This window comes from Paralichthys olivaceus, chromosome 4, assembly GCF_024713975.1.
Source record: "Paralichthys olivaceus isolate ysfri-2021 chromosome 4, ASM2471397v2, whole genome shotgun sequence".
Taxonomy (NCBI): Eukaryota; Metazoa; Chordata; class Actinopteri; order Pleuronectiformes; family Paralichthyidae; genus Paralichthys; species Paralichthys olivaceus.
Genome location: NC_091096.1, coordinates 7,466,467 through 7,492,965, shown reverse-complemented (window position 1 = coordinate 7,492,965; position 26,499 = coordinate 7,466,467). Strand labels below are relative to the sequence as shown.

General features: G+C 41.7%; 1 protein-coding gene across 5 annotated transcripts in view; it reads left to right on the top strand.

The window, feature by feature from the left end:
* The window catches only part of LOC109637029 (homeobox protein orthopedia B-like), a 68,146-nt gene that overhangs the window by 12,975 nt on the left and 28,672 nt on the right, over positions 1–26,499 (top strand). Inside the window, exon 3 of one of the 5 annotated variants that reach the window (XR_011240865.1) lies at positions 21,193–26,049. The exons of 2 other annotated variants lie outside the window; for them this stretch is intronic. The gene's annotated coding sequence lies outside the window, so the exon portion shown is untranslated. Of the gene's footprint in view, positions 1–2,070; positions 3,426–8,864; positions 9,288–21,192; positions 26,050–26,499 lie in introns of those variants that run through there. 2 more of the 5 variants (XR_011240868.1, XR_011240867.1) reach the window with 2 other exon arrangements.

Genomic DNA, 26,499 nt, shown 5'->3' with positions numbered 1-26,499 from the left:
AATGCATCAATTGGTGATTTAAGAAACAAAAATTACCCAGAGGCTTCAAGAGGTGGGAGTGGGGAGAGAAAGGGAGCTAATAAGACCAAGGCCCTGTGGTTGCCCTGTTCCCGTGGAGGACGTGATGGATGGTAATGTTAATGTTAAATAAGCACAGAGGCTTTTAGCAGCTCTGTATTTAAATGTCAAATGCTGATGCGCCCTAATGAGATAATGCTGCTGAGTGAAATTAGCCTGCTCGACTTGGATTCACAGCAACACTCGTGGACTGACACACACACATACAGTAAATGTACCTGCACTTATGTGTACATATATGTACTGTATATCACTGAGTGGAGAAAACGACAGCCACTACAAGGGAACATTTATTCAAGGGTAGTTTTGAAAACAAGGCCAGCCTGTCACAGCATGTTGTTGCGAACATTGTGTTAGTTTTCTCCTGAAAACATGAACAACTCAAAACACCATGTACCTGTACTTTAGCAGGTGACACTCACCATACTCCTCGATACCATGTGCCGCTGTTGGGATCCCCCCCCCCCACCATTACAAACATGTTCCGGTTTCTCTTAAAAATTCTTAATATTCAGTTCCACATGTGACTGCTTTTAACGTCCTTAGTGCAAAATCCCCTTTTTAAAATGAAAGTAAAAACAGTTTCCTCTCACACGACACTGGCCTGTTTCTCTCCAGCGCTGGAAGGAATCTCCCTCACCACATCACCAACAGACATGATGGAGGACACCTGCAGTGTAACACATTATAATGGTTGTGTTGAAAATGTAATCTGAGTAGCTTGCATCCAAGAATGGTGGTTAAAGATTTACAGTTTTACCTCCACAAAGGAGCTTATGTTTTTGTCTGCGTTATATTACAAACTTACACAATTTTGGTGCGGCTCTGGTTAAGGGAGCGTATCCAGGATTTTTATTTATCTTTAACATTGAGAGATGAGGCGTTTTTCAACATTTCGATTGTTTTGTCAGACGATAATTTATGGATGTTGAAAGAAAAAAAAAACCCACCCCTGGTGTTCCTGCAGGGGGGGGTTTGTTGAGGGGACCCTAAATTTGTGTCGTAATTTTGTGCCAGTCCAAATAAATCCAGGATCTAGTGAATTCAAATATGGTTTCAAGTGATTGTTATAGTCATTTTGTTTTATTGATGTTTGATTGATTTTGAGCTATTATTTAATTTCTTTGTTGGACGGTGTATATGGCCATCTACAGTATGTTTTAATTTGTCTCTGGATAAGTTGAACTCTGTTTCTGCACTTCAGCTGGCAGCTTTCAAATTCAGTTTTTCTGTCACATTGACTTTCTCTCTGTGCCCAGTGTATATTTTTTTGGACAGCATGCTCAGTGCAGATTATCAGGTTTATCTTTGGATGATCATTTATGAAAATAGAAGTTATTTTACCTTCCTTGATTATTTGAAACTGGTGGTGTTGTAAAGTTTTGTTAATTATGACATGCTCTCATCAATGTAGAGTGTTTACTTACAGTATAAATGTATGAGATGAACCTGCTTCATTTCTGGTATATTTATGACGGCTTTTCTACATAGTATTTTTGATCCATGTATGACATTGGAGACTGTGACATAGCTCATTGAGGTTTGATGTAAGTCGCAAATATGGCTTCTCTTTGTCAAAAACCTTTTGCCTGGTGAACGTCTAGCACTGAAACATCACAAGTAAATATATCAATGCAAGTAAGAGGGCTTATGGGAGTGTTTTCAATAACATTTGATGCTGTGAATCATGAAAATGCAAAGTATATTTAAAATAGAAATTAAAGAAGAGATTTTGCTTAAAATCAGCTCCTTCATTTTAAGAGTTTATTTTAACAAGTTCATAGTTTTGGCTTTAGAATGATCTGGGCCATCAATGTTAATAAGACCATGTAGAATTTTTTTAAATGTCTCTTTGTCTACATGGTGCAATATGTGTGAATTGTTATATGTCAGCAAAAGTGTGTGTGTGTGTGTGTGTGTGTGTGTGACAGAGAGGATACAGGTGTTGTTAGCAAGCTCTGAAGGTGACTGCTGGTCTCATCCATCAAACAGGCTTTCCTCAGGCTGATCCCTAATGGATCCCCTCAATCAGTGCCGCTCACTGTCAGTCGCAGTGCAACAAAATGAGAAATCAGGCAACTGGTTGCGCAGCCAAGGTTGGGAGTCATATAAAGGGGACAAAGTGATAAAGACCAGCTCGTGTCCAGCCTGTTGATTAGTATTGAGTGATCTCAACCTTCCAGCCGGTCATGACGGACGCAGGACATCAATCTGGACAAAGCTACCTCTACCTCAACAACTATAATTCTGCTGTACATTCACTATGTTCAAACCTACAAACTGGACTTCAGTGTGGTGATGTGTTGGCTGTGAATAGCAGCCAATACAAATCCTTCTGTGCCTCTTAATTGCACTTAGTGTCTCAAATTAAGTAGTTTTAATAAATCTATATAATTTGATAACAGTCTAAGGGCAGAGTGTGGCGGAGGTTTTGATTTCATTCAGTGCAATTTATAGCAGTAATGGAAATGGAAATGGTAAATGTGCTAAACCCTCTCTGTACTCCCAGGCTAATGTAGTTATCAAGTGTTAACGCACTTCCCTTTACCATAGGCCATTAAAATCTATGAAAGGAGGACAGATTCAAACAGCATTCACTTTATTCATCTGTGTTCAGGGCTCCTCACTATGTTAAATGCTGGTCTTCCCTTCATGGTGATTTGATTTGAGAAGCTAATATACTGAAAGCCTCCTCTGGCTGTTTGTCTGCAGCTCCTCAATCTCTCAGCTTTTAAAGCCCAGAGCCTTTATTACTAGAAAGGCTACTGTTTGGGTTTTAGGGTTGAACAAAATTGTGCACCACATTTTTGCTGGTGAACATAGAATGAAAAGGGTTTGAGTGCCGTCACTACCTAAAATAGATTCATTATACAGTATATTTTATACAGTACAGTCTGCGTATGGCCTCTAAACACACAGGAAAAAGACGATAATGAGATGTGGAGGTGCGGTAATCTCACTTAAAGCTCAATGTGCCACTCACCATATTGTTACTGGAGTTTCAGACCTTCAGGACTTTCTTCAAATTGTTTTAGCAGCTCAAGGCTGGATGAGCAACCAAGCAAAGCCGACAACTGCCCCAGACGCCCAACACCAAGCTCACGCTGTCCTTTAGTTTGTGGTTATTTAATAAATTACACATTTATATGCACCTCTGCAGCACAGTATCAACAGAAATGCAAGAAACCTCAAAACAAAACTTCTAACATATTTTAAATTTGGTAGATCAACAGGTAAAGGTTGTTCTCAGGGTCTCTATGTAAAAAAAAAAGCAATAGGTTTAATAGTCCAAGACTTTCCAGTCGTCATTATAGGAGGACATTAAGTATAATTTCTTTCAGAAAAAGTGTTGCTACATTTGCAACCTGTGTGATAAAGATGTGGGCAAATTTAACTTTCATTCTTCTGAGAATGTAAGATTGTTGTCTCATTGTGAATTAAGTATCTACAATAATAGTGTCAGTCATATCATATTCCATTCATTCCTTGTCCTTGTTGCAGGCAAGATCCTGCCTGTTGATGTATGTGGTCATATTAATATCGGTGGTGATATTGATTTGGGGGCCTGCACACAGTCATACATACAGCTGTCCCGTGGTGGGCTTACCAATCACAGTAAGTCAGTGTCTGGCAGGGAACACCGGGGGTGGTGTGAGCACCCATCAGAAATTAATCAGAGATTGATGCAAACCTCGCCTCTGCTATTTTAGGAGTTTGCACAGTTCTCACATTATTCATACTGCACAGCTTCATATTGTTTTGCTTGAGCGCGACTACAGTTTTGAAGAAAATCTGGGGAAATTAGGGCACAACGGTGATCGCACTGGGTACGAAGCGTCTGAGGCAGGATAAATGTCACGTACATGTGAATCTAGAGCTAAGATGCTTTAAGTGTGAAGATTTCTCCACCAGTAGTGACATGCAGAAGTCTTGATTCATCAGGAGGACAGCTGTCTTTACATCTGTTTGAAGTCTTACCGCTCACTCGCGGTCTCTTTTGTTTCACCCTCCACGTTCCCCGTCTCTCCCTGGAGCTAATGAAGGCTCCTCGGTTACAGTCCATGATTATCATACAGATAGGATCATATCCCATTGATTTTATGCAGATGATCACCTTTCTGTGTACGCAGGGCTGATGGTGGTAGTAATTTACAGAAGAAAATCAATTACCCTTTCTCGTCTGCAGGAGTAATTGTTTATTATTTTCCTATTAGACAAACTGTGTTGATCAATGTTATAGAAAGATTGCCCATGAATACTATCAGCATAAATAGATTTGCCTTCGACATTAGTACTAGTTTTCCTTTAATGACCTGCACAATGTCAAACCAATGCCACAGGCTGAGATTTAAGCACTAAGTCTATGTGATGCATGTGTGTGTGTTTATGGGCTATAAAAGATTGATGCGGTGCTGCTGTACACGTGTTCTGTTTCTGTGAAGAAGATAACCAATATTTTTAAAACTTTTCTCAATCTCTGTGGAGGTTTGATGATGTGATGAAACAATTATATTCTGGATACTAAGCACAGGGGCCTGCATCGACGTTGTTTCACAAATGTGCTGTAATTGTGTATAGTCAGTGGTTCCCCTGCCCCGTCTGCAGCCTCTCTACCTGTATCAGCGTGGATTGATCTGGACACAAACTAATCACTATTACTCACTGAAGTAATTGGCCCAGCCCAGATCAGAGTAGCAAACGATTGACTGGTCCGGGGATCAATACCCTGATCAGAAGAGGTGGGGGCAGAAAATAGGGATGCAGAGGAAGGAGGAGGGATGCTTTGTAATGTGGCAGATCAATCTGACCAAACACTACAGTGAAGCCCATTTAGATTTTCTGCTCAGGGGTTGGGCTCCACCACCTGCAACATACAATATCTTCAGTTTAAACACAGAAACACAAATTCATGACTCTGCAGCTGAACAATATTTAAAAACTAGATGATTAACTGAAATTTAAGTGTACACAGGAGCACTAGATGATCATTAATTGGATGGGTCTAGGACAGAGCACTGCATTTTATACAGATTGTGAAGCACACTGATGCAAATTTGTAATTTTTGGTGATATAGATTAAATATAAACCTATAAACTGTAATGTCAACATTTTAATTCATCAGTTGATTTATTTATAAACCTAAACAGCCAAACATTTGCTGCTATTGGCTTGTCAAATGCATGAGTAATGTTCCTTATTTAAAAGAACACTTTAAATAAAGATACTTTTGCCATTTAAATTTACTAGATCCAGATTTTTATTTGGATCTGCATCAAATTACACACACTCATAAATATCAGTTTCCTAAATATGACAGATTATTTTCATCAAGATCAAGATGTATTATTCTCTAGAGGTCAAGGAAAATGCAAGTGAACAAAAACTCCAGAATCCACACTGAAATGTAATTCAGAGAAAATGGTTCAGTAGTTTTTGCAGAACACAAATGCAGATGAAAACATAACCTCCTTGGCAGAGGTATCATGGATCTGTCTGTCTGACATATAGTTTATCTGCTTTGCAAACAGGGTTGTTTAAATCCACAGATTCAAACTGAGGTTAACAATGGGTGTGTCACTGTATCCTGGATTTGTCTCTTTCACCTTTTTTTTTTTACTAATATGCCCAAAGAAACCAAAGTGTCCTGCAGAACCCCCCCAAAAAACATGTAAACACGATTTATAAACAGACTTTCATTGTAACCTGGAATCATCAATTTTGCTTCTCACAAAAAACATGTAAACATAATAAAACACAGATGTTATTGGGATGATAACAGAAAATTACTGGGATCAGTAATCAAACTCAACTTCTATAACACTATGAGGTGACAGTGCTGACAGAACCCTCAGATTACCCAAAGCACCGGGATCACTCTCCCAACGTTTGGCCTCAGCTGTTGCATTCTCCTGCTCAGCCTATTTCATGGAAAAAGCAGGTGGTCCCACTATTTCATGCGTTCAGTGTGTTTGCAACCCTCCTGCCCCTGTCTGTTCCTTATCCCACTGGAGCCCATTTCTCTTTCATCTCGCTGCCCGTAGTCCTTCCTGCTTTTAGGAGGTTCCTGCTTGGCCAGACAGAACGCTGAGCACAGTTCCGGAGCACTGGCCCTCCTCTCAACATTCACATCTCAGCATCTCCCCCGGCGCTGCTCCTGTCTCGCTTTCTCCTCTCCTCCATCTCACCTCCACTGAACCCCCCCCCCCCCCCCCCCCCCCCCCCCCCTAAAAAAAAAGCACACCCACACACACTTTGCTTTTCCTCTTTCTTCTCCTTCTGCGCTTCCTTTCCCCCTTCCCTCTCTCTTTCCTTTTCTCTCTGTGGTTGTTGATTGGGTGTCTGAGTGCTTGTGGCAGCTGTGTGTTGTGTGTAATAGAGCAGAGAGCCTAGTCTGAATACAGCGATGGGAGAATTTGTTTATGTGAGAGATGCATAGATGGAGACAGGTCTCCAGACGCTGTGGGCTCTCTCTCGCTGTCATCCTGCATTCACGGCCTGACAGGAGATCTGAGATGGCCAAATATGCCAGACGCTCGGCCCAAATCCCCAAGCTGCACTCCGCAATCCAACCGGTGTGTGTTTGTGTTTATTCAGATTTGAAAGAATGATTGTGTGTGTGCATGTACAGTGTGTGCATGTGTCTCCAGGATGGCAGCATGCTTGATCAGAGTCCCCTGCCACAGGCCTGGTCCAGGGTCCATTACCAGTGAGCGATAGAGGGGGAGAAAGTGTACTAGCTATTCTCTTTCTTTTTCTTTTTTTTTTATCCCATCCCAGTGATCTCTTTCTCTGATGTGTTAAGTCTGTTCAGTGGGGCAAGGCTTTAGCTTCCATTGCTGGTCTGAAATGTGTGTCCAGCTCAAACAGCTTATTTAGCGTTTTCGCTCCACTTCTCCTCTGTGCACTTGTAGTTGCATTTGTATGTGGATTTTTGCAGCGGTTTGTCCACGTTAGCCTTGTCACTTCAGCCTCACATCTTCGGGGAGTCTTTGTCTTTGTGTCACCGTGATGTGCAGCGACGTTTTATTCAAATCAAGCGTTTCAATTGAATAAACTCTACTTTCGGTTCATATGGAGCTTCCCTGACTCCGAGACCACGATGTCTCGTTTGGTGCGGTACCGAGTGTGGCACTCTTCTACCTATAGATGAAGACAAACTTGTGTATTAGAATAAAATGCGCCGTGGTGAGATGCTAAAGTACAATTAATGAAGACTGGATTTGAAGTGGCTGCTTGGATGTAAGGCTGTTGTTCCCATTAGAATCCATTCTTCCTTCAATGCGGCTCGGCTAAAACGCGAAGGCTGCATTCTGAGAGCAACCGCAGTCGGCATGTTGTGGCCTTTTAACTGCCTCCAGCAATCACGTTTGACGCTCCTTAATTACCCGACACTTTCCCCCCCTCTGCCTTGCTGCCTTTCTCCTCCTCTCAGCCACAGAGACGCGCTGCATTTGCTTACCGCTCTGCCTTGCCTAAGTGTTCGCCCGCATGTAAATTAATCTTGATTCACTTTACCCTGCCCTGCTGAGTGCTACAAATTACCCTATAGCAACGAAACAGCACAAGTGAAAAAAGCCAAATCGCTGCACTTGATAGGCTGTTGCTCCCGAGCTTTATGCCATTACATTAGGGCTCCATAATGAATGCTCTCTCTCGTGAAAAGTAGTGTTGTAGGTTTTTAATTCATCCTGAATAGGAAGTGTTTGTGCATCTCTCTCTCTCACTGTGTCTGTTTGTACGCGTTTCTCTGGAAGGTGCTTTAATGAAGCAGGAGGCCAAGCTGGGCAACCATGAATCGCACAACCCCCCCCCCTTCCTCTCACCGAACGAAACGTCAGCATCCATCATGCCATTTACAGGAACTTGACAAAATTAGCTGGCTTTTGTGCCGTAGTCGCCCTAATTGGACGAGGAAGAAAAACAGGCTTTTGACACAAACACAGCGAACACATTCACTTGCCGCAGTGCCCTGTTACTCTGTGGATGTGAAAGAGATTTCACCGGAGCAGAATAGGCTCCAGCTTGAGTGCTTCGTTTTCCATCGCGACCGCTCTTCACAACTTCCTCCTGCCGTATCTTTTATTGCTTTTAAACCACACTTTTATGTCCGTTCTTCGCTGATGGATGTTCACTCAACACTCACTTAATTGTCCGGTGAGACTATACATTCTTTAAGAAGTCAGTCTTTGCCCTGTCCTCTTAACCAAAAGTAAATTTTATTTGCTGCATTTAATTTCAGCATATTAGTGAAATAACCTTGACTATTGACAAAGCAAGGACACCGACTGTGGGTATGTTCATTGTGTGTGTGTGTGTGTGTGTGTGTGTGTGTGTGTGTGTGTGTGTGTGTGTGTGTGTGTGTGTGTGTGTGTGTGTGTGTGTGTGTGTGTGTGTGTGTGTGTGTGTAAATCAATGACAGTGAATGGGAGGAACCCCTCTACAAACCCTCATCTTTCATCTTGAATAACCGATATCATAAACAGACGCTACTCATCAATCTCACCTGTGTTCCCGATACAAAGATGGGAGGCAGGCCGATTTCCCTCTCTTTCTGCAGACTTGATGACATTTACTAAATTGCCCTATGCATGCCCAATGTCTCTCTGTGTGTGTGTGTGTGTGTGTTTGTGTGTCTGATGATTGTGGTTGGCAACATGTGTACAACTCCCATCTTCTCGTATTTCAGTAATATTCTGGATCAATTTAAGTTAAGTTTCCCAAGTGATCTTTGTCTTTCTTTTTTTTCCCTTTTACCCTCTATTATCTTGTGTTGTCAACCGTGCAGCATCAAGACCGGCCACAGAGGGGCAGTGCAGCAGTTTGCAGCTGCCGAGGTCTGTGAGAGAAAATGAAATAAAAGTGGGGATAAATCAGGAAAACCAGCGCAAATGAAGAAGAGGTAAAGATTGAATTATGTTTAATGATGTCATTTGGAGAGGAGTGTACTATATTATAACAAATGATAAAAGTGTGTTTTAATGAGTAGTCATAAAGACTCAGTAGACAATCTTATTCAATAGGCCCCAGAATTGGCTCGCAAGGTTCCTCGGGGTTGAAAAAGAACAAAGTGACTTTGGGACAATTATTGCATCCCTGTTTATTATCGCTCACCAATTTCAAGCCAAATCGAATGTGCTGTAACAATAACTGTGTGTGTGTGTGTGTGTGTGTGTGTGTGTGTGTGTGTGTGTGTGTGTGTGTGTGTGTGTGGCCCAAGGTCATAGTAAATATTGTACATCCCTAGCTTTAGGCAACAGAGATAATCTTTGGATAAATAATAGATGGTGTATATAAATCTATTAGAACAAGACATTTATCCCCCTGAAAAAACTCTGTGTGTGCGTGCGCGCATGCGTGTGTGTGTGGTCCAGGTACTACTCATGTTGTGGGGACTTTAATGTGTTTACACAGTCCCATTTTGGGGAATCCATAGAAGTCAATGAATTGTCCTCTGAAGTTATGCAGACACTTGTGTGTGTGTGTCAATACCAAGACAGCAGAGATAAACCTCAGCACCACACATATGATTTCAAAAGTGAGTTTAAAGGATGTTTAATACAATTTGTCTCTCACCCACATCAGGCCTTCCAGCCTTCTGTCTTTAATATCACTTATGTTGAAATATCACGTGCTCATCTTTCATAGAGAAGAAAGAAATGTGACTTTGATTAAAAGGCTCTTTACCCTGAAACATTTCAAGTTTGAACGGTGTTCAGTGAAGTGCTCTCCCGCCACCTGCTCCCTTCCTGAACTAAAGCGAAACAAAGTTCACAGCAACTGCAGAATAGTGCCACAACAATTAGTTGGTAACAATTAAATATCATTATGTTGTAATTAATCTGCACACAATTCATTAACTACTAATTCCATATGAAAATCGGGGGCGAGAAGAATGCCATCAATACGCCGCTTTAATTAGCATGTGATTGACAGCTTGCTGAAATAGAGGGTCTTTGTATAGGATGGCACGGCCTCTTGTGTGTGTGTGTGTGTGTGTGTGTGTGTGTGTGTGTGTGTGTGTGTGTATGTGTGTTTGTGTGTGTGTGTGTGTGTGTGTGTGTGTGTGTGTGTGTGTGTGTGTGTGTGTGTGTGTGTGTGCAAAGTGGATCATCTTAAGTGTTTAAAGATAAACTCCCCTCTGTCTGTTGATGGTAATTAAGTTTGCTCCCTGTGGGGTTGCTGGTGTAGCCAGGTTGGGGGGAGACGGGTGGGGGCATGATCTGTGCTAATTATTGTACATGAGAGCCTGTTTTGGCCCCTGGATGCGTGTGTGTTTCTGAGTGTGTGTGTTCAAGATGTGTGAAACTGAATGGAGCCATATGACTTCGGGTCACACCCTGAGTGCCGTTGCTAGGATACAGCATCTGAAGCATCATGGAAGGGTGGTACCGGGGTACTCCATCTTCGGCCCCCCTGCCACCACCCCGATGCTGCTTCCTCCCCTCTGTCCCCCCTCTGCCACTTCCCCCTGGGGTTTGGTTGAATGGTCTGGGCTGACAGGGGCTGAATGGTGCGGGGTGACAGGGGGGTGGTGTCCTATTTGTCCCTAAATGCTTCTCTATAGACCCCTGATAATAGACTGGCTGCCTGTTCCCCCTTCCCCACCCGCCTCACCATACCTCCACCGCCTTCACCCTCTCCGTCTCTGTCTCCTTGTCTCATTGTCTCCCACCTCACCCCCTCTGTCTCGCTTTCCTCCCTATCATACCTCCTTCTCTTCCCATCTCTTTTTCTGTCTCTCTTTTTCTTTCCTCCTCTGCCACAGCACTTCTTCACTTGTATCCGTGTTGTGTGATGTTTAAGCGTTCTTATTATATTGTCGGCGTTGTGCATTTAAAATCAGAAGGTCACTGCTTGTTACTCACCTCTCCAGCTCCTCAACATTGTCCAGCAGCTCTGGCTCTGCCAGTGATAATAGGAGCTGCGTTTGATGTTGGTCTTTCATGCTTTGTGCGGAGACATAGCTGAAGATACCTTTTGAAGACGACAAGCCTTGTTAGACAGCCTGTGTGATTAATGAGGAGGAAGTAAGGAAAAGTCCTTTTAATGATGGATCTGTGCTCAAATAAAAAATAATAAAGCAATGAAACTGATGTGAGTGAAAGCTTTGAAACGAATATAAAGACTGAGCATCTTTCTGTATTCAACACACACTCCCAGCAAAGGCACACGAAAGGTCACCAACCTGCATCTGGATCACCATCTGCTGAGTGGAATCACTGTGTTTTGTGTGCTTCCACTGTGCAGAAAAAAAAATCTGTTTACTAACTTGAATGCGCACGAGTGCACGCTTGAGTCTATGTATGTGTGTGTGTGTTTGTGTCTGTGTCTATGTATGAGCATGCTCTCCTGTGTTAGGGGTCAGGAGTGAAGATGTTACCCTCTGGTCATTCATCACAAGCGCGACACGCTCTCCCCTGCGCTCTGGTACGCGGAGGCAATGTTTTATAAAAGAATAACACGTCAGCGGGCACCCGCCGGCCATCCATTACCATCCTGTGCAACCTGCACACGCATATGATGGAGTCACAGATTTCATGCTCTCACTGTGCACCATACCTGTTGTCTGCATATTCAGTAGCAGTCTTTGTCCTGCTCCATTTTCTTCCAATCCTGCTATCTTTGTCATGGTTTGTGTGATTTGTTCTGTTCTGTAAAGGCAGATTGAGGCAGAGGATGGAAAGAATGGATTTAAGACACAAGAGGCCCAGCGTCCAGAGTCAGAGTTGGTTTATGGGAGCTGAGTAGACCTTGAATGTTTTGAGTGTTGGAGGGAAAATGTCTTTATCTTTTCTCACTTACCACACACACACACACACACACACAAACAGTTAACGCTGCCCTCACATGCCTCATCACTCATCCAGCTGACAGCAGCTGCTACTGCGACACATGCACTCACATTTTTCAGTTTATCGTGTTAATCAACTATAAAAACTCAAACAAAATCATATATGTGCAGATGTAAATATTAATTATTGGATATGTATATTATTGATGTATTATAATTATCCAACAGAGTAGTTTCTAATGAACGAAATTGACATGATGTTTACAATAACACTTGTTTATGACCAAACAAGAAAAACATATCAGATGAAAAGCTACTTTACTAAAGGCCCGGTCTATGTACTTTTCAATGACAATAATTTCATACGGGTCATAATTTTACATATTAGGAAATAGAGGCTACTATAAATTAAACAATTAAACAGTGAGTTAAAAGGATCCATACCACTCTCATGCCTACATTAGCATCTGCAGGATCCAGATACAGGTGGAAACATCTGGCCTGGCCCTGTCCATGGTGAACATGGTGCTATAGTGCTTGAGCTGGTTTTGAGTTGAACCTGTCTGTTTTTCCACCACAGAGCCACATCATTACATCACTATTTAAGTCACTTTACATATTTATGATTTTCACCTGAGGTCCTCTCTGTGGTCCCTGTTGTCCTTTTTAAGCTTCTTTTAGTTTGTTATCTCTTCTATGCGCCTCTTATATCCCGTTGCAACCATCTCTTGCTGTATGTGCTGAATCTCAGGCTTTGTATGTGAAGCTTCCTCTAGTTCTTTCTGCACTTCTACTGACGATCGTAGAACAAGGAGACAGTTTGTCTCCTCCACGGACCTCTGCTTCACTTCGGCATAAATATATTTAATCTTTTTTTGCAGACTACACATGACACAAGCTCTTTTTTTGTAAGAGATGGTCTTAATGTTTTTGTTGGACTTACTGGTCTAGTTGGTCATAATATTCCCATCCCAGCCCCTGACGTTAGCAGATTATTCTTGAAAAGTGTTGGTGCCAGAGTCTAACAAGTTTTTCAGGTCTATCAAAACCCATAGAACAGGTTCAAGATTACTGGCCCTTGAACTGCCGGGGTGAAAAAAGAGGAATATCGACCCAAAGTGAACTAATTATCAAGGTGCTTGTTGAAAATGCCCAAAAACCAAAGCGAAAATATCTTCCTACATTCTACAGTTATGCAGCTGTTTTTTTATGCTAAACTAAGCCAACTTGCTACAGTTCATATGTTCTGAGTGGTATTGTATGTAACTAGTGTGCTGGTTTATGTTTCTAAACACCAACCAAGAGGGGAGGAGTGGGAGTGTTGGTTTTAGTCTTTTCGTGTTTTTTGTTTGCATTTACACTTGTGCCACTGGGCCATCAGTATTTTGGATGCGGCAGCTCGTGCTGTGTAAGACAGAAGAAGTTGAGGACGTTGTGAGTTATAGAGCTCTTAGACCAATTTACGAGGACTATTATCTCTCAGTTAGTCTCAGTTTTATGTGCATTTTCTCTGGGCTGGTCTGGAACCATCAATTTAATGCTTTCATAAAGCAAGGTTAGATAGCACTGAATCAAACAGAACACTCACTGACACTCTCCTCTGCTTTAGAGCTAAAGTCACAAAGAGGAGACGGGAGAGGAAGACGACGAGGAGAGGCGATGAAAGATGGAGGGACAGTTTTATGACGTCTTTTTAAAGCCAATTTAGTGCAAAAGTTTTGTTTCCAGCTGCAATAACAATCGGAAATGTAGTCACATAGTGAGAACCAAACAAATATATTTCCACCTTGTCCATTTGAGTGTCTGTGGCATGGACACTTTATTGTCTGACATGACTCTGTGTTCATGTATCAAACAGACTTATGTGTTTTTGTGAGGCATTCATCTCCGTCACGCTTATTTGCTGTTTTATAGCAGGCTGCTCCTTTCACAATGTTCCTCCATCGCCTGCTGTTTTCTGTCAGCAGCCTGAGACACAAAGACTTTGTAGTTACTCCAAACACATGCGTGTCGTTCACTTCAAAACAAATAACATGCAGGAATCGATACGTGTTGAAAACCAAGTGTAGTCCTTGGTTTTGTGTAGACGCCACACAGTTTTTCAAGCAGGTATTCAATAAGTCTGTTTCCATTTCGCCTCATTTATGAGTTGTACGTGTGACTCTGTGTCTGTGTGTAATCCATCTGCTCCAGTGTGACACCTTCATCCTGAGCGCTGGTGGAGACACAGCAGGCCGAAAAGAGTGATTGGACTAGAGCGAGCGGAAGAAGGAAATGAAGAAAGAGTGAAGTCTAAGATCTAAATTGAGCAGGAGGTTTTGTAAGTTTGTTGTTGGGAGTGTGTGTGTGTGTGTGTACTCGTACCTTTGTGAGGACCCTTTTAAGCATAGACCTTACAGAGTGATGACATTATGAGCAGTCCTCACTATTATAATGACTGTTAGGGGGTTAAGATTTGGTGTCATGGTTAGAATTAGGTTTAGGTTAGGGTTAGGCATTTACTTTTGAAGGGTTAGGTAGAGTATGGGGCTAAAGAATGCATTATGCCAATAAGTGTTCTCACCAGAAGTACAACAGTGTGTGTGTGCGTGCATGTGTGTGCGAATGCAGTGCCAGCACTCCCTGACGAGGAAGAGGAGATTTATCACCTCTCTGTGGTACCTACACACCCTGACTGAACGGGAATGTGAGAATTCCCCAGACACACACACACACACACACACACACACACACACACACACACACACACACATAAACACAGATGGAGCCTGGTATGTGTGTGTTGTGGCAGGCATGGTCAGAGCAGCCTGCAGGTTCTTTTGTTTGGCTCCGAACGAGCATGTCGTTTCCAGAGACGAGCAGAGACAGAGGGCCTCATCAGTATTTAAATAGACTGACATCTCTGCCACCACATTTCTTTTGAGGTATCCGCCTCTATACTCCCACTTGTCCAGCTTGTCTCCTCTCCTGTTATTCCTTTGCCCTTCTACTTACCTTCCATCCCTCTTCTTCCACCAGGCCGCTCTCATGCTCTGTCAATTCCTTCTTTCTGGTCTTAATATCAGACACTGTGAAATGTATTCCCTTTCTATTCAGTGTGTGTTGGGATTTGTCACAGAGTGTTACCTGCTGTGCCTGACTACCTGGTGTAAAGTATTGGATTCTCTTTACTTTGGCTGTGCTGAGTGAGTTTTTGGCTCTTGTGAAATTCAGCAATGGCGACAAGCCAAAGGCTAAATCTGAGTTTGAAATTAACGTGAATCTTTTTGGCAATATTCCATGGAACTATAATAACGGCTACATCTTTGTATTCTTACACACACACACACATCTGCCCAGAAGCAGCTCTTGTTATAGCAGCACGATGCTCCTGACAGTAGTTTTGTTCATGCATGAACTACTCATTGCAGCGGCGAGTTGCTTTGTGCAAAGACGTAATCACATCTACGGGAAGTATGCATAGAAAAAAAAAACAGGAGTCGGGACAGGCTTAATTGTGATTTGAATGAGAAAGCATCTTGATAAAAGGGTCATCGGAGGCAGAGAGGTAAAAGGTTTTACCTTTAACAAGCGCTGCGCTAAAACAACTCTGAACCTAGAGAGGTGTGCTCTGAAAGACATGTATAAAGCTCTTTGTAAGTGTCTGCTTGTAAGTGTGTGTCTGTGTATGTGATTGTTAGTAGATGTACGTGTTTTTATGTAACACACACACACACACACACACGCACACTGGGGTGATTTATTCCAAGCACAGGGCAGGTAAATTGAAGCAGGTCTTTCAGGTTGGTTTTCAGCTCCAGGTCTAATGAGAGCAGCGTTTCCCGTCTCTCCAAACAATGCGCTCCTGTCTCTTAAGAGCCCTTCCACCCGCCTGCAGCCTAGCCACTCTACATTAGATCTGTGGCCTGCTGCAGCCACTACAGTGAAAGGCCTCAGGCTCTGAAATGGCTGTTTGATTCTCTCCCTGCTTTGCCTCTAAATGAATGATTTATTGGCTGTCAATGAGGAGGCCAAGCGTAATGGACAAAAGCAGCACTGCAGAGCCCAAGTCAAGAGGATGTTGTTGTGGATGTTCTCTTTGAGGATCTCCCTGCCTCTGTCTGAAACTGTAATGAAGAGTAAACAACATGGCCAATGCCAGACCAAAGATAGTTAGGCTGCGTTAACAATCGTATGACTCTCAGTTGAATGTTGACATCCTGCACCTTTAGCCCTAATACCTTTTTTTTTTTTTTAATCTAATTCACAGGTTTTTAGTTGATGTTGAATGAAATTATTTTCATCATGACAATACAGGGGCAACATTTGCTTTAAATTGGCTTCAGTGTGGTAAATTATATTTTTACACATCCCACAATTCAAGTCAACACTTAAGCTTTTACTTCTAACAATTTCTGAGCCTCAGATGCAACGTGATGCTGGCTATCAGACACTGATTCCTCCTGCCAGTGCACGGCTTCAGTCAATTAACACTGCTGCGTAACCTACCACACACACACTGCGACTGGAGTGGCCGCAGGCGGCAGTGGAGACGTGTTATTTAAAATCCCCACTGCTTTTGTCCCCATAAAAGGGGACATTAACACCCGCTCGTCCTTTGGCCTCTGCTTGTCATCCAAACGGCTAATTTCTGCAGATCCCCCCTAATCCCCCAAGAGAGACAGCAGGGCCGCAGGGCCAGCGGGGACAAGAGCCTCAGAGGACGGCTGCTAGCACACAGTCGATGGATGCTTTTAGAATTGACATTCTAAAACGGGCCTTTGTTTGCATCGTGCTCCTTGGCGTCCCGCCTTTCAGCCGTTCTAATGAAAAGTGACAGGCCATTAATTGAAGCTCTTTAGGAAGCCATCATCAGACACACGTCTGATCCTTCGCCACTGAGACCAGCAGAACAGTAGTGCAGGATGGAGGGAGAGGAAATTGTTAGGTTAGGTAGCTTAATGTGTTTGATTTTATTGCCGCTTGTAAATCAGCGTGATTAAAAAAAAAAAAAAAGAAAGAGTCAGGATATTATTGGCTGGAAAATATTTTTATTTCTCTCCAGCTTAGTAACCAACTGCATCTTGTGCTTTGATGAATTAGAATTTAATGTGTGTTATTAAATAAATGTGATGCTTAATGCAAGCTGCATGTAGAATAGTCTATCTTAAAGAACTTATTGTTGTCGCAAATCCTTGAGGAACTTTTATTTGTTTGCCTTGTTATTGTGATCATTACTCTTTTTTCCTCGTTGTTAATCAATGAAAATACGATGGCACCAGTAAAAGCAGAAGGTGTTGCAAGGTCCTTTTTTATTTGACTGCAATTTACAAACCTTACAAGAAATAAAAAGAAAGTTAAGATGTAAACTCTCCTTTGTTTGGAGTAAAGACGATGACAACTCTGCCCAGCTAGAATACAAAGTATATTAAAGTCATAAAACACAGTGTTGTGCCGTCAACTGTTTTTATTTTTGTTTTGAGTTTGAGCTTTGACTGCGGTCTTTAGTCCTCTGCCTCTCAACATGACATCCTCCAAAGCAAATGAACACCAGGAGTGTTTCACTCTGCGGTTGTGTCATACCATCATTTGACAATTGCTTCCACTGCTGATGTAGAGATGATAAAAAAAAATGAAAATCGAATTCATCATATGGGTGCACTGAGCTACTGATAAGAAAAATAACTGCGGGACTATAACTATGGAATTGTGCATCGTGGCAAAAACATAAATTTGAACTCTCAGCAGGCGCAGTAAATGATACGATGACGAGGATTGGGATGGAAAACGAGGGTGCGTAACAAAACGATGATTCATGTCAACTGCTTGTTTGTCACCCGTTGGTCTGTTAGATGTTTTAAAGGGTGAGCAAAGTTGGCTGCTGTGCAATTGAATATTGTCAATTTGCACCTTGATGAACTGATGGTTGAGATGATAAAATGTGTGGAAAAGTTAAAAGCACTGAAATTACCCACAACAATACATTTGCATAATTGTGCTTAGTTATTTACTCTAGTTTTGCTATAAAAAAAACATTTTTGTCTCTTTGTGATTTAAAATCTAGACCTGTCTTCATTAAAGCACGTCACTTATTTATTTATCTGTGGATATTTTTTAGTTCATCTTCATAAACACATTAACATTACACATCCTAGTTATCTTGTTGACCTTAAAAACAACAGAAGTGCTTCACAGAGGACGCTGCCACCTCCTCAGTGACCGTGTCATAAGCTATAAGGTCAAAAGCGTCACCGGCCGCGATAAATAACCCAAATAATCTCGACTCCTGAACTGAAACCTGCGTTGAATTTACTCTACGTTCACAAGTCCAGTCATCCAGCTACAGTTCATTCCCCTCCAACCGATTTACCATCTGTGCATCTCTCCATCTTCTCCCTAAAACGGGGAAGGAAACAGTTGTCGCTGTTTGGGTTTTAGGGGCTAAATGATGTCGCTAATCACCAGCTTTTAGTGGGGCTGATTTATGGAAGGGACATGAATTGTTATAGGCGGACTTATGTGTGTGTGTGTGTGTGCATGTGTTTGGGTAGGTGTCAGAGAGGCAGCCAGTGGGATAGGCTAAATAGTCCTATTATTTATTGTCTCAGAGCGGCCTCTCTGAACGGAAGAGCGACTCTCCAAATTGAAATATAGCTGAGTTTACCCTTCTGATTACCGCAGTAGTTTACTCCCAGAGCCGAAGGAGATCATTAAACAATGGCCGCCACCGGCAACTCAGCGCCCCATTATGGCGTGGGATAAATGCTCAGACTGAAACATAGCTAACCCAGCTGACGGACTATAAGTGTGCCTCGCAGGCGCCATTTACCCCCCCTCTCGAAACGACACCAGTTGTTTCCTCAGCTCCAGGCTGGCGTCAAAACAGCAATTCAATCTTGACTGATATGGATTTCTCTGAGAGAGATTCAATGTTTTCCAGACGAGAAAAGGCACTCAAACTCCCAGCTAATGGGTAAAGCCATTTCAAGAGTAAACTGGCCGGCTAATGTTGTGACAAGCGCTGTAATTGGTTCAAAATTCAAACAAGATGATTAAAATATGTGTTAATAATGGAATATGACCCAACACTGCCTTACTATCATTGTTGGTGCAACATCAGCAATTGAGCTAATTGGACAAGTCATCAAGACAATCCACTTAACATCAAGGATAGTTGTAAATGAGAATTGTTTTATTTAGTTATTTTAAATGATTTAAATCAAGTTGTCAAAGACCGTGAGCAGTTTGTTTTTGGTCCATTTAAGAGTTTTCGGATCCGCTGATGGCGAAAGTATCGATGTGAGAAAAATGGGTTATTTCAGTGGAACCACGTCTCATCGTGTCCCAGCCATCACCATCACCATCACCCAGCATTTCCACAATGACCTTTTGCAGGCGTGATGTCGGTCAGGGTTGCGGGCTGAGTCCTTCACACACTGCTGCTCTGATTACTGCAACATCTGTAACATAAACAGTAGAGCAGGACATCAGCACAGCAGACCATAACAGCCATGACAATGAAGTGACAGTGTCAGCTCAAGACAAGATGACAATGATGTTTCTGTCTCAGTGTGTTGATTATGCACTGTACACAGTGTGTCTCGTGGAGCCAGAGGCTGTTCTGGATAAATGGGGAATGAAGCAGCAGCGTAAAAACCATGGCGGCTTTTTGTGTCACAGAATTAAACCTTGACCTGTGATTGCTTCTGGGATTAATATGAACTGCACAAAAAAAAACATTTCTGATGGAACCATGGCACAGTCTGGTTTGTGCTGCAACATATTACCCCCAGAGATGTCTGAGGCTTTATTAGAAATTAGTATGTATGTCGGTACACAAGTCAGCTAGGAGCAGCTGGAGAATCATCGCCACTAATAATCAGCCTTATTCGATAATAGCAGGATAAGAGAAAAATAGGCTTGAAAACAGCTGAAACTGGAGCTAATGTGATGACTCGTCTCTAGACAGGCATTTTACTGAAGTGCTGAAGCAGTCTTTAAGGTTGTGCTAAAACAGTGAACTTCATAAGCCTGAACTGCTTATGAAACTTTATTTGACTCCTGATTCAAAGGGTCAGTTGATTTATAATGAGAGCTGTGTTGATGTTGAACATGCACAGATGCCTTTTAAAGCAAAGGAGTGCGTTTCTGCTGTTGACTTGCTCTACATCTCTCCCATGTAGCAGGCTGTTTTTGTGGCTGTTGTTGCTGTCTGTCCTAACACATTTACCTTAAGCCATCAGCACTCATTAAATGCCTGCTGGTGCAGGGAAACAAAAGGCTGCCTGGCGAGCCAATATGCGCCTCTGACACGTCAGCCAATCCCCAGACGGTCCGCAGAGCCTGGCTGCGCCGTAGAATTCTCAAACATATTTTTCTAATTTATGGATGGATAATAAATCAACATTAAGGCCTGGACAACGAGTTATACATCAGAGGGAGATGGCTGCAAACTGGGCCACAATGCAGCAGAGGAAACCAGGCGCACATCTGCACTAAAGTCACACCGTGGATGTGTGTGTGTTGTGTGGTGTGCATGTGTGATTATGTGTAAATGTGTATACGTCTCTGCTGCCAAACTCAGTTTAATTTCAACCTCTAAGTTGGTGGCGATGCAAACATTTTTAATGTCACTGCTTGGAGGTGGCGAGTATGAATAGTATGAATAGGAAATAAGACCATTAGGATTTACTACTGGAGGGATGGTGCTTTAAATGCTTCATAAAATTTAACACTGTGAAATATGCACGCGTTTGCATTTTAATGCCCATGAATTGGCCTTTCACTGATGTGGTAGGTCACTGGTTCTATATAGGGTCTATGTGCTATAGACCTGCATTTAGTAGTCAGGGCTTAGGAAGGAAATGCATATCTAAATACGACTGATTGTTGCCTCACTATCGTCTCCAAGTGCCAAGAGTACACACATCAGCAAAACAAATTGAGTTATTGGTCTTTTAAAATACCCCCGTTATACCATGACTAGTATTCTACGCCATCGTTTTTATAGACCTGTGAAAATTAGTCAGTTTCCTGTAAACAGTATATGACCATTTGCAGCCTGCAGTTTGACTGACCGGTTTGGATAACAGAAGAAGAATGTATTTTTAGGCTGATAAAGGTTTAATTCAGGTTGTTTATCTTTTTCATTCTTAATTAGACATTCAAAATCAAACACATCTTGATGTAATTCAGGGATATTAAAGGAAAATCATGACTGTCTTTGTATTTTACCCAAAGAAAGAAAATTAACTTAAAGTCAAAAATGAAATATTTTTAATATCAAAATAGAAAAATAGTTTGGATACGTAAAATATTTTTATGTTTCTTTTTTTACCTGCAGAATATTTCCCGTGTAAAGCTCCAGCTTTGAACCGAATAGTTTCAGGACCACGGACAGCACAAGCAGTGACCAAGCCTTGAGAGTGAAACGCTAAAAGACGACGTGATAATTAAATTCAATGATGATGTTTTCCTCGTGTTTTCTGACATTTGCTCCTTTGCATTCATGTAACCGTCACAACACTGCTGATTGTTTCTTGTTGCTGACGCTCTGACTCTGTTGTTGATCTCTCTCTGTTTAGCGTTTGATGCACCGTGCTGCTAAGCCAGAGTTCCACTCTAAAATTATTAGACCTAATCATTCATTAACCTCCATTAGACTGATAGGAGGGTAAACCTAACGCCTGATTACATTCTCAGTGTGTGTCGGTGTGTTTGTGTGTGTGTGTGTGCGTTTATGTCTGTGTGCGTGGGAGTGAAAGATGCACCCTGTACATTTCTCCACACATTGCACGTGTCTTTATTGTACTGAGGCACAGTTGAACAGTTTCCATATTTGTGTGTGTGTGTGTCTGTGTGTGTGTACATGCATACATGAGTTGTGGAGGTTTGTCATTCATTAGACTGGAGCACAATCAGAGCTAAACTAGCCATGGCGGCCTGACTCATTATAAGCTGAAGGTTTATTTAAAACCTCACACTGCCTCATTCCCAATCCACTCACCGCCATATGCATACAGTAATTACACAAGTGAGGAGGAGGAGAAGGTTAGTGAGCTGCTACTGCTGCTGGCGAGTGTGTGTGTGTGTGTGTGTGTGTGTGTGTGTGTGTGTGTGTGTGTGTGTGTGTGTGTGTGTGTGTGTGTGTGTGTGTGTGTGTGTGTGTGTGTGTGTGTGTGTGTGACTGAAAGAGCAAGCACGAAAGCCTGTGTGTATGATTATTTTTCATTCCATGTTTCGCCTGAGTTCTGCCCCTATAACTGAGGATCTAATCAATCTGCCGGCTATTAAGTTTGTTAATTGATAATGCATACTAATTAGGCCTGGCTCCGTTACCACAGCGATGACGAGAAGGTGATTGTAGGCAAGAGTCCAAATGGACTTTTAAAGCAGCAAGCGTGAGGTGGAAGTCATCAAGACTGCACATGTACACGCACATGCTCAGGGCACGCACACACACACACACATACATACATAGACATACAATGTAAATACAGTATACGTGTGAACAAACAACAAGCTGTGTCAACGTATTTGTCATGTGCCATATAATGTGTAAAAAAGATAAATGGCAAAATATTCATAAAGATAAATAAAATAATTATATTATAAATTTACTGTAACTCAACCCATTGAAGATGTATAAGTACTCTTTCAACAGTTATTAGCCTACATGGTTTGTGGTTTTGCAGAGTTGTAAGAACATTGGCAGAAAGTGTTTCACCATGTAGAACATTTGTCAACTTATTCTATAAAGACAGACATTTACTATGTCAATCATTATAAAGCAGCCTCCACTAATGGGTGTCCACATAAGGAGTTATAGATTTTGATTAATAATTTATAGATGCTTAGCTTGACAATTATGGGATCATGTTAAACTGTGTGAAAACATATGTTAAATGTTTAGAAATGCTAAGAAGGGATTTTCAAGCGTTCCCACAAAGCAATTTACAAAAGGACGCTCTTTATAAAGGTTTTATAATTTGTAAGAAATTAATTGTCGCTAAATATTTGCAAGAAAAATCTTTACAAAAAAAATCTATTTTGCTGTTTCTCTTCCAGCAGGATGTATTTTTATCTCTTTTATCCAGTCATGGAACGTAACTAAATATTTACTTGAGTGTTTACATTTCATACATTTTATACTCTGCTATTATTTACTTTTTTAATCTCCAGTTATTTGAAAGATTTAAGGACCTCCTCCAATTCAATTCATGTTTTTATTCTTTTTACTTGTTTCATATCATCCAAGAATCCTAAACAACTGTCAGACAGCCTGGATTGTATCTGTCATATGACTGGTTTTCCATATGAGGGTTTACAGAGGAGAAGCCAGGTTTAGCTAATTATATCTATTCATTATGCTTCAAGTTGGTAGCTCAGTCAAAGTTAAAGAGGTTTAACAAACAATGAGTTTAGTTTAGACTTGTTTTATTTTATACCTACTTACCTTAAGTAACATTTTAAAGGACTCTTATATTTCAGTATTGCTACTTATATATTTTTCTTCCTTATATATTTTCATTCAGGCTTTAAGGTTAGAAACTGCAGACATGATAAGTTATTAGAAAATGAGGAACCCGCAAGCTTTTATTACATTTTACATTATTTACCGAACAGAAACACCACATTGAAAGAAGCCAACCAAAGTTATTTTAATCCTGGCTTTCGACCCAATTTTTAGAAATATATAATACAATTATTAATTTACCATTGATAACATCAAGTTACTTCTAATAAAGCCTGTATAAAGAGTTCCTCATGACAAAGTGATGACATTTCAGGCAATAAACCATTTTATTTATTTATATTTTCATTTACTGCCAATTTGATCAGAAAAATGGAAAATCAAATGTTAGATAAATGCTACAACCCAAAAGAATATTACAGTGTTACGTAGCCTAATTTATAACACAACACAGTGTTAAGTCGCTGGTGTGTACTTATGTGCGCTTTACCCCTGTTTGTTTAGCTCGCAGCCCCTCCATTTTTTACTCTTGCTTTTGTGAATTAGACACACACAGAGACACAAGCACGTGCACGCATGAACACAAACCATTCATCACCAGCACGAGACCCTGAATTATTATCTCTGCGGCTCAAGGTCAAGGAGATGCAGCAGGTAAATTGCAGTCTGAGAGGTCAGCGGGGTTTGATCTCTCTGTTCCTTCGGGCTCGTTCAGAGAGATGAAGGAACAAAGTCTCCTCTTTCTTTTTTTATGACAGGGATGATGGAGTCATTTTCTTCGTCCGGCTTTGACAGGCGTTCTCTCTCTCAGCTGCGTCTCAGCGTCATTCCCTCTGACCCGTGTCACTTCCAACTGTCCAAAAAGAAGCAGTTCCTTGGGCTCACCTCTACACATGTTGTCACACAAAGTACGCCTGTCACTGCTACTCAAACACACCTCTACCTCGCTGACAGTGTGTTTTTATTGTTTGCATTTACTGTATATTACATCAGTCTGGACTTGTCTGTTTGAAATCTGCTTGGATGTTACTGTGCAGAGGAGGATATTACTCTCATTACATCGTGATGAAGAGCTCAGTCGATGGTCATATCACTTATTTATCCTGCCCGCTTTGTCTGTGTGACTGATGGTGTTGCACCCACAGGCCAATCCCTCATCAAACTATTGCATCTTCGACAGCTTGGAATTTATACATTTTCAGGAAGATTGAATCTTCACAAAATGTCTTAATTGAGACATGTGTACGTTTTAATTTTCTTCATTTTAGACTTTTTTTTTTGCTTTAATTTCACATTTCTGTCCGAGCCAACCCTCTCATGGCTTTGACAAACCGTAAATATGAAAACACTGTTCTGCTTTGCTCTCTTCACCTCTACCTCCAACCTCTTATTACTTTCTCTTTGCCTCTTTTTTCTCACCGCCTCTCATCACCTTCCCTTGTTCCGTGTATCTCCGAATGTGCAAGTGTTGCATGCCTCGTGTGTGTATATCCACTGAGCACATGGCTGCGTGCGCTTGTGTATTTGTTTCCCTTGGAGCACTGCATGCATGTGTGCGTGCGTGTGCGTGCTCGTGGGTGTGTGTGTAGAGAGGGGGGGCAGAGCAGCCAGCTGGGTTGGAGGGGTAATAAAGAAGGAGAATCAATAGGCCATGCAGTAGAGCCAAGGTGCTGCCATTTATCACACCGCCTCCCTGACTTCCATCATTCATCATGCCCAATGAGGCAGCAAATAGGAAAATGACTATTTGTATCAAACACATCTGCACTCATCCACTGAGGTATTTTATTCCCATTAACTCAAAGAGTAGAATACGCCAGTTTCAGCTGCTGCTGCTGCTGTTGCTGCTGTGTTTGTGTGTGTGTGTGATTCTATTTGTTCAGGCTTGTAGTTGTAGATTCATTGGGAACACATTCATGGCGGCTGTTGTTTTTTCCTGGGAAAAAAAACAAACTGCAATGTGTTCTGTGAGCCCTCCAGTCCCTGTATTGATGTGTTCAGTCTGTCTCCCTGTCTGTCTCCCTGTCTGTCTCCCTGTCTGTCTCCCTGTCTGTCTCTCTGTCTGTCTCTCTCTCTCTCTGTCTTTCTCTCCATTTACCTCTATCCCCATCCACCTCTATTTCTATATCATTCTCGCTATCTACCCTCATCTCTCTGTCTCTCTTTTTATTTCTCTCTCTGGCTCTTCATCTCTCTCTTCTCTCACTCTCTCTCTGCCTCTCTGTCCCTCTCTGTATGTCACTTTCTCTCCATCTCCCTCTATCTCTCTCCATCTGTTTCCATCTCTCTCTCCCTCTCTATCACCATGTCTGTCTGTCTGTCCGTCTGTCTCTCTCTCTCGCTATCTCTCCATCTATTTCTCTCTTTTCTCTTCCTCTCTCTCTCTCCTCCTTTTAATCCACATTTCCTCTTGCTGCCTCAGAATCTTCTCCTCTCTGAAGCCGTGCTGGAGTGATGGTGTGAATAATTTCTCCTGGCTGTGAGGAGCCATTACATTAAAGTTGCCTTTCATTTTCACCTATAAATTAGCCTCGACACTGGTCGGCCCAGGGGTTGAGGTGTATATCTGTATGTGTGTGTATAGGGCTGTGGGGTGTAGAGGGGTGGACTGTGGTCATTATGGTCTAATATCCCATGAAATGGTGAAATTATTCTGCAGCCTATTCTATGAGCTGCCTGTGAATATTAAAGAAGGATATTTTCTGCAATGTCCCTCTCATAAATCAAGATTGTGTTTGTTTTTTCTCTTGCTTTCTTCCCTCTTAATAAAACCACATTGCAGTAATTCAGGGTCTTTGCTGGCAAGGTCAGTGCAAAGTTTTCTCTTAGTGAACAATGTTCAAATACTGTTTGCTCATAACCTTGTGTCAGAAATCAACCATTGTTTGAAGAGATTTTCATGTTTGATGGTGAAATTAAGATGAACACGACATTAAGGTCGAGCTGCAGTAATCAGATGAACGGACAGAATTTGAATCCATTACTTTATTGATAATCAGTTGATTGTTTCAGTCATTTATGAAGCAAAAATGTTCAACAGCTCCAGCTGCTCAAAAGTGAGACTTTTACTTTTGTCTGTTGGATGGATAAATCAAGACTCATGAAGAGCATTGATAGTCAGTTAATTTAATTTATGCAAAAAATGTTTAACAATATATAGCTTCTTAAAAGTGAGAT